Source organism: Hipposideros armiger, unplaced genomic scaffold (genome assembly GCF_001890085.2).
Source record: "Hipposideros armiger isolate ML-2016 unplaced genomic scaffold, ASM189008v1 scaffold_149, whole genome shotgun sequence".
Classification (NCBI taxonomy): Eukaryota; Metazoa; Chordata; class Mammalia; order Chiroptera; family Hipposideridae; genus Hipposideros; species Hipposideros armiger.
Genome location: NW_017731499.1, coordinates 22,236 through 34,415, shown reverse-complemented (window position 1 = coordinate 34,415; position 12,180 = coordinate 22,236).

Genomic DNA, 12,180 nt, shown 5'->3' with positions numbered 1-12,180 from the left:
GGAAGAGTGCAATTATGGTGCCAACTTGGGCCAGTGAAGCAACGTCCTCCACAACTAGACTGAAGAACAAAATGACAGCAACTTGTCTGTTCCCCTTCCCCCCAATTCCCCAGCGCTGTTTCCATCCCCCAATTCCCCAATAAAAATCTTTTAAAAAGAAGAGGAAGAAGAGGAGGACGGCCCCCATCATGCTGGGTTCCCTGAAGATAGGAACCATGTCTTATTCATAAGTACAAGACCTTGTCAATCTTACAAGTGCCTGAAACAAGAGAAGTACCTCTCAAGAGAAGACATTCAATAAGTATTTGTTGAATCACTGGACAAATGAGTTAATGAATTTATCTCTCCCTCTTCAGTTCCCAGCTCAATCAATGTCAGTTGACTTTATTAAACACCTTCATAAATGACCGACCCCGCGTATGCTTTCAGCTTCCAGGTACTCCTTACGCCTCCACTCTCATCCTGGTAGTTTCTTGTCGAGAAAGGTGCAGACCTTCGTCCCCTGACAAAGCATTCAAAAGGAACAACAGCCCAGGTTTATGGATTTCCAAAAACCCAGATATGAAGAACACCCCAACTTCAATAAGCACCCTTGAGTCTAGCTCAAGTCCCTCTGTGAGAAGCCAACGCTAATTTGGTGCTCTTTGGCCTTCTAAATACACTTTCAATAGAAAGAAAAGCAACTTTGATTTCCCCTCGGGCCTATAAATAATTCAGTCCCATTTGTGTGTCACTGACTCTCTTTTAGCAGGAACCATACAAAGTTCAGGGCCAAATAAATGTCTCTTCCATGTTTGTGCATAATGTCAAAGAGTATTTTCAGGGCAAATGGTGTTCAGAAAAGAGATGAACAGAAACAGTGAGGTGATTGTGTTCACACACAGATATTCCTAAATGGATTAGTGTGGGTTCCCCTGACAGCCTCCAGGGCCAGACAGCTCCCGCCTGCACCGCCGCTCTTAAAGTAGAATGGTACAGCTTAAGCTTTCCCTAAACCCAGAAGTCCTGCCAGAACAGTTTTCATCCTAGTTTCTTAAGCCTGCAGATTTCTAGCAGGACTTAAAAAAACAGCTTCTCCCTGCATATGAATTAAATGCAATAATTAACTACCTGGAGAGCACAGTAGACAAGATCATGGGTTTGGAGCCACACAGCCAGACATCTTGGCTCTGTCACTCTCTGGCTGTGTGATCTTGGGCAAAGTACCTGAACCCGATGAGCCTCCGTTTCTCCATCTGTAAAAGAGGGGATGGTAAAGGAATCTACATCATATGGTTATCATGAGGATTAGAGTAACTTACGTAAGTATAAAGCTTAGCACAAAGTCAGCACTCCTTAAAACTGCAGAATCTTTTCAGTATGTTTTAGGAGGTGACCTCCAATGGCTGTTTCTCCAAATATATGTCAGGAATTCCTGAAGAGTTCTGGTTCGTCAATGCCCCTCTTTCTTCTTTCCTGGTCTGCTGCTTTATATGCTCTCATTTACGTCCTCTGTCACCCTGTCCCTCTCTCTTGTCATTTCATAGGAATTCGAGGAGAGGCAGGTGAGTGGGCTTATTCCTCCACCTTGGTGCTGTCTCTTAAAACCTATTATCGGGGAATCAAGGCCCCACCTCAGGGTAACGAAATCCCATGCTTAGAAAGAACATCAATAGCAAGGCACCCACTTTGCACATGAGGACATAGAAGCTCAGAGAAGCAATGTGACTTCCTTAAGAAAACCCAGCTAGTGCAGGGTTTCTTATTTTGGGGTCCACAGACTCTCATAATGCTCTGATAGCATTTAGGGAGTCCATGAACTTGAATGGGAAATAATTAGAAAAAGATCTCTAATAACCTCTAGGTAAAAGTTTTCATTTCCTTCAACTGAATGTAGACAACCAAGCACAGTGGTACTTACCCTTATTGTGACTTTGTCACTGGAGGGAACCACAGATATTTTCCCATCACAGCACAATTGTGGTAGACATCACAATTCTGAAATATGGATAATGTTAGCTCTGCCAATAGATTTAGTGCACTAGTAAAGAAGTATGTGTATTATTCTATCACAAATTTGTGTTTTTTTAATACCTTGCCAACAATAAAACTAGCTCCCTTTGTATTTCTAATTATCTTGTTTTATGCATTTTAAAACACATTTTTGGAGGCGTGATCTATCTCTTCACCCAACTTTGCTTTGGCCCATGCTGCGAAAAAGGTTAAGAGAGCTAGGGGATGGTGGCATAGCTGCCATCCAAATGTGTCTGCCGGAAACATTGAACGCAAGGCCCCTCCCTGGGGAAGGCTGGAGTCCTCTCAGCCTCCAGGCACACCCTGTTTTGTTCGTGCTACACGTGCCATCTCCCGCTTGCCCTCTGTATTCAGGCCAACGAGGAGGAGAAGGTGAAAGTGGAGGAGAAAAAGGAGGAAAGAGAAGGAAAGCAACAAGGTCAACAGTTGACCTCACCCTTCTGTACGACTCAGTTCACAACAACCCCATCTAGTAGGTACGGAGGATTAGGGAGACCAAGGCTTTTGTCCGAAGCCACACAGCTAGTGAACAGTAGCAGGTACAGGACTCAAGCCCAGTTGGCTGGACCCTAGACCACTGCCCCCTCGTCCTTGGCCCTGACAGCCATGCCCATCTCCCCTAGCCCACACAGTCTTTCCCCTTAGCAGCCACACTCTCAACACATAATTCCACCAAAATTGTCTTATCTTTAGCCAAGATAGTGTATACTGTGCAGTTCTCTTTAGCTCAGTTTTATGGAGAAGTCTTAATGTCAAGAGGATCCTGCCTGTGGGACTTGGGCAGGAGAGGACTCCTTTGCCAGTTGGGAGAGTGTATCAGTTAGGATGGGCTAAGTTATGCTGCAATAACAAATGACCCCAAAAGCTCAGGGACTTGACAATAACAGATATTTGCCTCTCACTCATCCTACATGTCCATCAGGGCCACTCGTAGCTGTGCTCCGTATCTTTTCTCTCTGGGATGTAGGCTGCTGGCGTAGCCACAACCTGGGACATTGCTTTGGCAGAAGGAAAAGAGAACATGGCTCTTAAATCGGCTTGGAAGTGACTCATGTGACTTCTGCTTACATTTCATTGGTTGAAGCAAGTCAAAAGTATGATGTCACTGAGGGAGGAAGCAGCATTCTCCCTCAGGGAGGGAGAGTGGCTACTCCAGTGACTAATTCAATTCGCGTAGGAAAAGGCCCATAAAAAGGTGTCACCTTTTGACTACAGCCTCTAAATGCCTGCAGGTTTGACCTCTGCTGCATCAATCACGTAGTTACAAGACTGATCCTCGTTTCGTTTCACTCGTATGCCTCAGAATCTTAACAATTGTTATGATGAGAAATTACCTTTTAAGATTATTGAAAAGGTACCATTTTATAAGAGAGAGTATGTTTAGAGGAGAAAGTACTCTTTCCTGTTCCCTTCTCCCTGCAGTTCTGGCGGTGCCTCCAAGACTCTGTCACTCCTCGGTCATATTCTCCATTATCCCAGCCACAGCCAAGGGCACATAGTGGGTATTCAACCCAGACACGGCGACTTGCTCTGAAGTGCCGCTGATGAGTGCAGATCATGTCTGCTCCACCAACACAGGGAACAGCGAGGCAGCCTGAAAACATTTCCTAAACCTTGTTCTCTAATGAAAGGACTGCTCTGGGCTAATCTTTGTCTCCTCTGAATTTAAATCCCACATGAAAAGAGACTGCCGATGCGGCAAGATGGATTAGCAGTAGGAGCTAAGGAGCGGTGTCACCAAAATGGTTTTCTTCTTTCCCTTTGATTAATGGGAAAAAGGCCAGGCTTACTTTTATTTCGGACAGGTCATGCTGGAGAAATGTTAATGATGTCATCAGGTGATGGATTTTCTCGTACCTTCTACTCACTGAACCATGCCAGATCTGTCACGCCCTGTGCTAAGTGGATGGAAGAACAAAGAGATTGACTGCAGGAACGATGCCTTTATAATCAACATGCTCAGCCGACACCATGGAACAGGATGGTGGGGAAACATGACTGCACAGTGCAAAAGTCAGAAACTACGGAAACTGGTGCCTGGGAGTCAGATCTACCGTGTTTCCCCAAAAATAAGACCTAGCCAGAAACTAAGCCCTAGCATGAAGATTGGGCAACACTGAGCTCACCTTTCAATAATGAGGCATGGGGGGCCAACTTCAGACTGAACCTGTGCTCTTTCATTTACCACTGTCCTCACCACGTCCTATCGTATCCCATCTGGGCAACTCCACTCATTTATGTCATTTGCCTGTCCCCAAAAGTGTATGATTTTATGATTCCTGATAATAGCGACCAAGTGCTCAAAAATAATTATGGCATGAATTCATAAAGGAGGGAATCAGCGAACAAAGTGGGGTTTCGTTGGCTGTATTGTGCCAGAGATCCTGCACTACAGAAGAGAGAAAAGTCCCAGCTTTGCGATCAGTTATACCTGGGTCCCAATCCCTTTTTTATTTTGTATTGCCTCATAAGTTCCACTTCCCTTCACTTCCCTCTTATGTAATATGGGGATAAAAATGCTAATTTTTCAGGCCGGCCGAGTGGCTCAGTTGGTTAAGAGCTCACTCAAGAGTCTGAGCTCTGAGCAAAAGCAGTTCAATTCCCAGCCCGAGCTGAGCAGCTGCTGAGCTGCCAACAGGTGGCAGGATGGCTCAGCTGAAAACAAAACAAACAAACAAACAAAAAAACCCCCCAAAATGCTAATTTTTCTGTTGCTGGAAGGATCAAGGAAATAACATATTTACCGGTACACTGCTTAGCACCAACAAGTTGGTAGTTATAGTCCTCAATATTCTCATTATCATCATCAACTGGTTCTCTACAAGAGAGGTCATTTTTCATTCCGTCTTTCCAATGGGCCAATTTAAAACCACTGAATCTGGAAGGAATATGATTACGCCTAATGGTGGGGAGAAATTTCCTGATTCTTATACCCTTCTTTTTAATTAGTCACCATCTCAAGCATGAGTTTAGTCCCAAATAGAACAATCACAAAAGTCTAGAATCCTGTTAACTGAGCAAGCACTTCATTTCTCACATTTTGGGGAACTTGGAACAAAGAGCATTGGAGATCTCCAAAGGCTGAATATATGCCCCAAAGGGTAGAGAATTATAGACAACAAAATCCAGAAATAGATCCAAATATATACATGCTGTTAATATATAATGGCATTGCATCCATATCAGTGGGAGAAAGACAGATTACTCTATAAATGGCAACAACTGGGACACCATCTGGAGAGATAGAAAGTCGAATCCTTATTTCACACCTTGCACTAAAACAAATTCCAGATGGACCCAAGATTTAAACATAAAATAATAGAACCATTAAAATACAAAAAAAAAAGTGGGGGTTTTATATATACATATATATATATATATATATATATATAATCTTGATGAAGAGGAAATTTAAGGACTACTTAAAATTCAGAATCCATGTATGTCATAAAGTATATTTGAACAAATAAAATAACCAATTTCTGCCTTTATAACCACAAAGTTTAGAAAGCTACAACGACACACTGGGGAAAATATTTGTGCAAACTGGAGAAAAAGGTCATTTCCTAGAAATAAAGAAATCCTATAAATCAATAAGAAAAAGACCAACAACTCAATATGAAAAGGGACCAAGGGACCAAGGGACCAAGGGACATATACCATTCTTTACCCATTCATCTGCCGATGGACACTTAGGCTGTTTCCATGTCTCGGCTATTGTAAATAAAGCTGCACTGGACATGCAAGTTCACATTATCTCTTTGAAATAGTGATTTTATTTCCTTCAGATGTCTACCCAGAAGTGGGATTGCTGGATCGTATGGCAGTACTATTTTTAATATTTTGAGGAACCTCCATACTGTTTTCCATAGCAGCTGTACCAATTTACATTCCCACCAACCGTGGCACAAACTTTTAAAATTCAATGTGCACATACTATGTGACCCAGAAATTCCACTAGAAAAAGTTATTCTACAGTCATCCTTGAACTTGTGTGAAACGCTGTAATTCAAAGATTATTTGCAGTATTCCTCGCAATCGTGAAACAGTGGGGATAACCTTATAAATAAGTGATTGGTAAGAGAGATTACAGTACATTCTTAAAGTGGGATACTGTTTTTGTAGCAATATAGAATGCTCTCCAAGATATATTATTAAAATTGACCGGGAAAATGGAGGCAGGTACAGAATGATAAATACAGTAAGCTAGCATCGATGCAGGGGGTGGAGGGAGGGAAACAGGCAGAGCAAAAAATACATAGACTCTACCTGGAAGGACGTACCAATACCGATACCGATAGTTAAGACTCTGGAGAGGGAAACTGCATTGCAGAGACCTTACACCCTTTTAAATGTTTTCCCACGTGCATGTATTACCCGTTCCATTTTTTTCCTTTTTTTAATTTAAAAGGTAGTGCGATTGCCGTTCCTGGGCATTTAAACAGGGATGACTATTTTAGATGACTATTTTAGAGAATACTTAAGCATCATTAGACTGATTCAAATAGGCTTCCTTTTAACTCAGGAAGTCTCGGAATTTCCTGAAATACATCCACTCTAGCTCATTTCATTGCCGTCAAGACGACAAAAGTATTTCTACTAGAATTTGTAGAAGCATAACATGCTTTTGACCTTCAAGTCCCAAGTCTATGAGCAAACGGCAGAAGGGAGACTCTTGGGGTCACCCGGCCTCCTGTCATGGCCTTGGGGACAGACAGGCTTGCTTCCACATGGCACTTGATGACCACCCACCTCCCAGGGGCCATCGCACACACAGGAATGGAGAACGGACTGTGGTTCTTAACATAAATGGAATTTGGAGCTATTTTCAAAGCTAGAACGCATTCAAATCGTAATGTGAAGGCATTTTTAGCTTCCACATGGTAGCTGACATTTGGGGGTTTACTATCTGCCAAGCCTTCATACGCATTATCTCTTCTAATTCTCATCATGACTACATGAGGCCACTCCTGCCATTATTTCTATTTACAGTTGAAGAAACTGAGGCTCAGGGATGTTTATGTGTCCCAGGTCACAGTGGGAGACTCAAAGCCAGTCTGACTTCAGAAAACCTGTCCTCTATCCAGCCTACACTGTTTTCCAAATCACAAAGCTTTGCCTCTCACCTGCCACTCACGCTCCACACACATGAATTATATTTATTTTGCTGTGCTTTCTTCTTGAACATTAGATGATGTGGTAGGCAGAATAACGACCTCCCAAAGATGTCCGCATCCTAACCCCGGAACTTGTGAATATTTTATGCTGATGGCAAAGAGGAATTTAAGGTTGCTAATCAGGACCTTAAAATAAGGGGTCGTCCTGGGTTATCAGGGTGGGCGCAATGCAATCACAAGAGCCCTGACATGTGGAAGAGGAGGTCTGAGAATGCCTGTGGCCGGCTTTGAAGATGGAGGAATGGACCACGAGCCAAGGAATGCAGGCAGCCTCTAGAACCTGGAAAAGACAAGGAAAAAGATTGTCCATTAGAACCTCTAGAAATGAACACAGCCTGGCAGAAACCCTGATTTTGGCCCACTGAGACCTTGCAGGCTTCTGACCCCAGAACTGCACAGTAATCAATTTGGTTTTCACCACTAAGTTTGTGGTAATTCCACCAGCCATAGAAGATGCATACAGATGGTGACAAGTGCTACAGAGAAAAAAAGCGAGCAGCTCTGAAAAGACCACAGGTACGGGTGACTTAATAGACATCTCTGTAAATAAGAGAAGTGATTACACGATGATTACCATCTCCATAAGGAACAGAGAGGAAGTGGAGCTTGGACCCGTTAAGAGCTTGACGGTGGACAAAAGGTCTAGATGTGTGTTGTCCACTAGAACGTTCCGGAATGATGGGAAGGCTCTACATCTGCAGTGTCCGATGTTGTGGTCACTGACCATTGGAATGTGGTTGTTCTCTTCACTACTGCTTGGCACACAGTAGTTCCTCATTCTAAGTGTTTGAACAGACTCGAACCCCTTTAAGACTGAATACCTTTAAATGCTTAACGTAATGTGTGTGATTTTAGGTATTAAGTGTGCTGTTGGGAGAGAGACGCTTTCCTGTAGCTAAAAAGCTGAATCACTGGGAGCGAGGGGTAGGGTGACTCAAAGACACCTGGAAGCCCTCCTTCCCCTCTTACAGAAGCCCCACTCCAAAAGTGGGGCTCTCCTACAAGCCCAACCTATAATATCTTCAACAATAAAAACGTAAAGCTTTTACTTAGCACCTACTATATGCTCGGCATTTTACTAGGGGTTGTGGATGCAGAGAGAGATTAGAGATTGTCTTAGTCCGTGCGGGCTGCTATAACAAAATTCCATAGACTGGGTGGCTTCAACAACAAACATCTGTTTCGTACAGTTCTGGAGACTGGGAAGTCCAAGATCAAGGTGCCAGGAAATCCAGTGTCTGGTTTGTGTGTAGCTGTCTTCTCTGTGTCCTCACATGGTGGAAAGAGAGAGAGAGAAAGCTAGGCCTCCTCCTCGTCTTATGAGGACACTAATCCCATCATGGGGGCTCCACCCTCATAACCAATTGACTCCCCAAGGCCCCCAATACCATCACATTAAGGCTTCAACATGGGAGGTCGACAAGCATTCGGTCCCTAGAGAGGTAACCCTTGGCCTTGGCAAACTCACAGCCTCATGCAGATGAACACAACCTCCTGTCCCTTCCGATGCAAAGAGCGGGATGAAAGCATGCCCCACTTCCCACTTTGTCACTCACAGGGAAACGCAGTCGGTGTTGTGGTGGGGAGGTCCCCAGGCCCTCCCTTGAATTCCAAGCCCATGTTCCTGTCTGACACAGCTTCCTTCTCCGCCTCCTCCCTGAGCCAGTCTCTAAGAGGAATGCACTTGTTAGGGCCACAATTCTTTGGATCCGTGGATCACTGCCAATCTCAGCTCCTTACCCTCCCCACAAAGCTTCTGAACGTTAATTCAGGGCAGATGGGAACCGGTCAGCCTTCAGCCATTTTCAATCTTGGAAACCTCCAAAAATAGCTAAACTCTTAATGCATATTTCAGGTTAGACTTGTTTATTTTCCCCTCTCTTCTGAGCCAGAACTAATTTCCCCAGAGGAGGGAGGTAAGCAAAGGCTGCTGCTGGAAAAAAAGAATAATCGGCTTTGGTTTCTCCCTTGATTGCCTGTGGGGTTGACGCCTCCTGGCTGCACGTCTGAGTGCTCTCAAAGAGGCCCAGCCAGCAGGGTCCTTCTCCTCCGTGGGCAAGACGTTCAAAGACACCCAAGACCAAAGTCTGGCAGAGGTCTGACCCTGGACACAAACTTCCAGGTCCTCTCGGCTTGCAAGGGGAGCAGCAGAAAACAACCGCTGGGTGACAGCGTTGGTCCTTTTTCAGTAGCCAAGCAGGAAAAACAAAAAGAATTGCCGTGGTTTAAACTCTAAAGTGAGGAAGGCCCCTGGTAGACCTGGTGTCTGCGGAGCTAAGGCCAAGGTGGACTGAAGATGGGTCGATCTTGGACACAGTATTAGCAGAAAAATCTACAATTTAGATGTATGACTATCACAGAAGCTCAACCATATTCAACCAGAATGGAGAGGAGTGAAGCTTTATAAAGAGAAACGTTTGAATTCTGCATCCATTCACTGCTAGCGGTTCGTGAATCACCTTGGGCTGAAAGAATTGTAGTCTCAGGTATTCCTTCTGCTAATGGAGCCCCGTGGGTAAGGACGGCCCTGACAATCCACTCAGGTCCTTCCCGCCTATGGCCTTTCATGGCCCTGTTGGGAACCTCATTCTTCCTGGGTCTGTAAGGGTTGCATGACTCTGGAAACTCTAAAACGAGATGCCGAACAAGACGGTGAGAAAGTATCTGGCAATGATCTTCACCTTGGAGCATCATAAAGACAGGTAGGAGGGCTGGCCGAGTGGCGCGATGGTTAAGAACTGGCTTGGGATGCCAGAGGGCCCCGGTTCGGATCCCACATATGAGGGCCAGTGACACTGCCCTCTACAGCTAAGATGCTGAACAACAGCTCAACCTGGAGCTGGGCTGCTGTGAGTCGCCGGCGACGGCGTAGGCTGCAGCCCCTGTGGCAGTGGGTTGCCATGGGCTACCGTGTGTAGCCAGCAGCCAGCGTGAGCGGCCAGCAGCCAGCGTGAGCGGCCAGCAGCCGTCCAGAAGCCGGCGACTGATGTGCCTCGCCCGGGAAGAGCACAATGATGGTGCCAACTTGGGCCAGTGAAGCAACGTCCTCCACAACTAGACTGAAGAACAAAACGACAGCAACTTGTCTGTTCCCCTTTCCCCAATTCCCCAGCACTGTTCCCATCCCCCCAATTCCTGAAGAACAAAACGACAGCAACTTGTCTGTTCCCCTTTCCCCAATTCCCCAGCACTGTTCCCATCCCCCCAATTCCCCAATAAAAATCTTTAAAAAATAAAAAAATAAAAAATAAATAAATAAAGACAGGTAGGGTGCAATCTCTGTCTCCCTCTCTCAACTGCAGAAAATCAAGATGCTAAAACTCCACAACCAGAACATTCATAAGGAGGGATGCCATGATCTCAACAGCCCGGCCAAATCAGCGCTTTGGAGATCAGCTGAAACAACCCCACTGCTTTTTCCTGCACAGCCTCTTGAATTCGCAATGGTGAAGAAGTGACCAAAGCCACAGAGATCTAGAGCTTCCTTTTTTCCTGGAGATATTCTAGAAGGCATGACCTCTGAGAAAAAGGGCTCTAGGACCTTAAGGATAGGAGCAAAAACCAGGTAATCTGACCCTAAGTGGATTTTTCCATTCTGAATTCATATAGATGAGCACACGCCATGTGCCTGACATTGTGCTGGTTGCATCCACACACGTGGATTCCACCTGGGACGCATGCATATTATACTTTTGGCGAAACCTTGTAATTTGAGAGGGTTTCATATGTTTAGTCTTAATTTACGCGTGAAGAACATTAAGCTCAGAAAGTTCAAATGAAGGGCCGACCGTGTGGCTCAGTTGGTTAAGAGCTCGCTCAAGAGTGTGAGCTCTGAGCAACAGCGGTTCGAGTCCCGGCCTGAGCTGAGCAGCCGCTGAGCTGCCAACAGGTGGCAGGATGGCTCAGCTAAAAAAAAAAAGAAAGAAAAGAAAGTTCAAATGACCTGTCCGAGGTTACGTAGGTAAAATGGGTGATGGAGTCAGCACTTGAATCTACACACAAAGTTGAATGAGCTCTTCCCACTGCACTGCTCCAGGAGGGATGGAAATCCCAAGGCAAACCACAGCACCATCTTGCTACGGTTGGTGCGACACGGCCATCCCTTTTACAGTCCTGCAAGTCGTTGCCCTGTGCCAAAAGGAGGCATTTGCTCTTCTGTCTCTTGTCTTTCCTCTGCCTGAAACACTCATTTGTGCACAGGCTTCAGCAATACCTTTGGCTCATCCTTTTAGGAAACAGTGGAAGATGGAGAACCTGGCTTTTTCGGGAGCCTGCCAAAGTCTAAGTCAAAAATGTTTCCCCAGGGATAGGCTGTCAGGATGGACCGTGCCCGATTCTTTTTCACTTCCAGGACAGTTGGTGTCTGTTCCACCGGCCCTGTTTTTCTAGACAACTTCCTCTTGCAGAAGGGATGACACACAGGTGTGTGTCCTCTGTCTTCCCCTCTTTGCCCATGGCAGACATTTCTAATCAATCTTGGCTGATCCATCTCACGGATCCTGGCCCCTGCCTCAATCTTCTCTATTTAGTTAAGTTCCAGGCATCCGCTGCCGACCCAAGGAAACCTGCTTTCCATTCCCTTTTCTATAGCAATACTCCATCTTACTGCGTTTCCAAGCCAATCTTTCGCTGGAAGAAGGCTATCGGCTCTTTCCCCCTGAATCTGCTGAAGGCAAGGCTCATTTCAGAAAAGCCACTTCCTATTAGAGAATCTCGGTGCGGAGCACAGTGTTAAACTGTTCAACCTGACAATCATTATATAAACATGAGCAGGATTTGTGAATTCACAAGTCCATTCCATGTGACTTCACCTAAATGCTTGGATTTCCTTTGAAAATTTGAGGAGAAATTCAAAACATCTCGTAAGATAAAAGATGATTTCCGGGCCGGCCGAGTGGCGCGATGGTTGAGAGCTGGCTTGGGACGCCAGAGGGCCCCGGTTCGGATCCCACATATGAGGGCCAGTGACACTGCCCTCTACAGCTAAGAT